This window comes from Oculina patagonica, chromosome 1 (genome assembly GCF_052425735.1).
Source record: "Oculina patagonica isolate OP01 chromosome 1, crgOcupat, whole genome shotgun sequence".
Lineage (NCBI taxonomy): Eukaryota > Metazoa > Cnidaria > Anthozoa > Scleractinia > Oculinidae > Oculina > Oculina patagonica.
Window position 1 is genome coordinate 7582299 of NC_135758.1, and position 3694 is coordinate 7585992.

Below are 3694 nucleotides of genomic sequence, written 5' to 3' on the forward strand. Positions count from 1 at the left end.
GTTAAAGATGAATTCCAGTCCGTACTGCGCAATCTCGGCTGCAATGTTTATGTGAGCCCACACGAAGGGAATGTTTACAAGCAAAACTAAAAATTCCGTGACAAACTTACCCTTTTCTTCATTATTAACGCCAGATATCCTTGCAGAACAAATAATAACGAGTAGAAGAACCTTGACGCTATTTCAAACCGACGTTTCAGCTCATCAGGAATTCTTGAACGAAACGAACTGTAATGGCGGACTAAAAAACGTCATGTATGCTGTCACCGAAGTGTAACGTTTCAACGAATTCAAAACAAAAACGTAAACAAATCCCGAGTCTGCGCAGTACGGACTGGAAATCAGCTTTAAAACGTACATAAGCTTGAGCGAATTTGTGTCGAGTTTCATTCAGATAGTAGGTTTCAAGTGCACGATGCGCATACTAAGAATAACTGAGGGGGGATTTCGCAGATCTTTGGTCTAAACTGTTCTGAAATAAGTGGTAGACAACTTTACGAGGGGTGTTACAAAGCAGAGGTTCAACTGTGACTAATCTAATTCATCCACTCACTTATTTATATTTTTATTTATTTATTTAATTTTTTATTCATGTGAATATTTCACTGAAAAGCCCCGTGGGGACGTGAAATAAATGTTTGTATCTCTTTGACTATTTAAAGATATAACCTTTATTTTGGGATAGAAATCAAACTTCGGCTACAAATAAAGAATTTTTTTTGAAGGCGCGCGGAAACAACTTGTAAACGTTGGCTAACGTTTTCAAATCGCAATCCATTTCCATTCGAGCCAAACGCAAACATATCGAAATAATTTTGTTCAAAATTCAAAGTCATTTTTGTATCGTTTATTAAATTTGGTGTTATTACTAAAGCTTGTTATAATATATACATTTTTTTTTACTTTTAAAGCAAAACCGTTGTTTCCCATACAAACCCTTATAAATCGAATCTTTGTATCACAACACCGCTCGTAAGCAAGAGTCACGTCCAAAGGTAATCTGATAGAGAGCTTGGGTCGCCTGTGGGGGGCGTTGCTATGATAATGTTTAAACCTGTTGATGTTGCAATACTGACTAAGTTGCAAGGAGTATTGCTTTAGCAGAACCGGCGGATAGAAAGCTTTATTTGTGTAACATGTGGACGACCTTGTAGCTCTTCAAAGAGGATCGGTATTCAGAAACGAAGTAAGCGGAATTTCGAACGCTTGCAAAAAAATTCTCTCTGTTTTTAATAGATCAACAGATGCAGCAAATGTCACTGCTAAGATCATACTAAAACAAATTCGAGGACCCTTTGATTTTGGACAAGAGAAGCAAAAACTCTTAAAGAGTAGTATTGATTGATTCAAATCATGACAGAAAGCGTTGCAATTCACAATGTTAAAAATGTAAAGTGATTTACGTAAAAACGTCGAATTTGTTGCCGTAGAACCCCGCTATAGGGGCCTGCAGTAACATAAACCTGTACCAATCCAATTCGCCCCAAAAAATAATCGGCTCACTTATATTATATTTTTAAAATGCTACGTGCACGATCAAGACTTACAATAAAGTTTCCGCTAAACACGGAAAATATACAAACGCATGATTTCTAGAAACATAAAATAACATTGTTTATAATTATATCAACCAAACCCAGGAGGGCTGTTATTTTTAAAGTAATCTGTTAAATGAATATTTATAAACACTTCAGTTTACTTGATCATACCAAGATTTCAACACACAACGCCAATATAAACAGTAACAAAAATTTGCAGTACTCACACTCCAGTATTGCAAGATCGTGTTTGCTTGGCAGGACAAGCTCTTCCATTGCAGGAACTTTGCTTTTTAATATTTGGCGTCCGCGTCTGTGTCGAGGTCCCACATCCCGTACACCTAGTCCAAGCGTTCCAGGTGTAAACACAATTCACCGGACAACACTGGGTATTGCATCTTTTCGTCTCCTTGAAATGATAAGGGCAGCCCCCTCCACAAGATTCCGAGGTAGTTTTTCTCCGTGTACGTGTCGCTGAGCCCCCGCCGCAAGAACGAGTACAAGAACTCCAAGAGGTCCAGCTGCTAACTCTACAATGCGTAACCGGACAACGTCTTCTCCGACGCCTCCGCCTCCGCCACGCGTCTGAAGGCGTCAAAACGACGGCTAGGATTCCTAGCGCTAGAATTAGAGCAACCCACCGCGTCATGACTGGAATACAAACGCGTCTTTCCAAACGTGATTTTTGCAATTGTTGCTGCTGCTACCGGCGCTACTTACACCAGTCACTGACTTCAGTTAATGATACTTTCTCAGCCTCGTCCCCAGGCCATACCGCGCTATGCGAGTGAGCGGAGGAGGACTGGAACCGAGCGCGATAGCGCGAGGCCTGGCACAAAATGGCAAAAAAGTCCCCAACCTCGTCCCCAGGGCCTTCTCGGTAAATGGCAGTCGTTACGAGATGACCCTGGCCAAGGCTGATATAACGGCATCGCAGAGTGGTCTATTCTAACCTCAATCCTGATTGGTTCATGTAATCCAAAACAAATATGGCGGAGGGGTCGATTTTTCTTGGAATTTAAGCCATTTACAGCTGGAAAGGTAAGTCTTTTCCAATATATTTATAATTCTCAAGATTCAAATAATTCGGTAGAAGTAGAAGCGTTAAATTCACTTCATTGCGAACTTTTCGCTTTGCTGTTTTGACTGTTTTATAACTTAATATTCCTGCCGAAAGTAGAACCTAGTACTGTCGGAAAGTAACATTCAAGATGAAAGACTCATTTCGACACCGGGCTGCAGCTATGTACGAGATGCAAATCTAAAACGTAAAGGAATTTCTGCCCGTCGTAGACATAGTTGGACCTAAAGTGCTCGTGTTCTTTTTCGGAGGAAATTCGATTTCAATTTGTCGCGTTCGAACACATATCATCACCCATTCACTGTCTGCATTCTTCCGAATATGATATTGGTGCTTTCTAAGGGTCTGTTCTCATTATGAATTTATTTATACCACTCCTTTTTTGTAGGTCCTTATACAAGTGGTGGACGTGTTTTAAATCATGCTCAAGTAGTGCTGGAGAAAATAGGTGACCAAAGGAGATAAATTAAGCGTGTTAATAAGAGATCTATTAAAATATTAATTAATTAATGTGAAGGATAAAAAAACTTTGGTCAATTTAATTTCTTTAAAAAATTAAAGTTGTATCGTGTACTGTTCTCAGAATATGTTGTCTCAGACTTGCTTGCTTTCCCTTTTACAGTTACCTCATGATCAGTAAAGGCTGATTGCAAACATGACAGACAGAGTATATTGAAATTTAAAAACAATTTGTAACAAAATATTTCTGATGAAACTTGAGGTATTTGAAAATGTGATCAAACACTTAAATGAGACTAAAAAAGAGAACAATCAGGAAAATAAAACTACAAAATATGTTCTTTGTGAGGTCATTTACCTATCTCACTGTCATAGTTTTGATTTGTCTTAAGGTTCCCTAAATGGATATTTTATAAGGAAAACCTTATCAGTGTACTGTTTTAACGTGGCTCATTGCACATCAAAACCTGAAAGCATTGTACTGTGGAAATGTTTGGGAAGTCATGTGTCACTTGGATGATGAAGCCCAGCCCTGTTTGCCCCAGCAGGGGTACTTAGGGTTTCAAGTGACGGGGATGATAGAAGGATTTTTTTGGGTTTGACAGTTTCGGTTCCG

The 3694-nt window shown here is 39.1% G+C and overlaps 1 long non-coding RNA gene across 1 annotated transcript; it reads left to right on the forward strand.

Moving 5' to 3' along the window:
- The first annotated feature begins 2395 nt into the window (after positions 1 to 2395).
- Positions 2396 to 3416, forward strand: LOC144653969 (uncharacterized). Its single transcript, XR_013570857.1, has 2 exons — positions 2396 to 2579; positions 3008 to 3416. It is a non-coding gene; the product is annotated as an uncharacterized LOC144653969 (long non-coding RNA).
- The last annotated feature ends 278 nt before the right edge of the window (positions 3417 to 3694 follow it).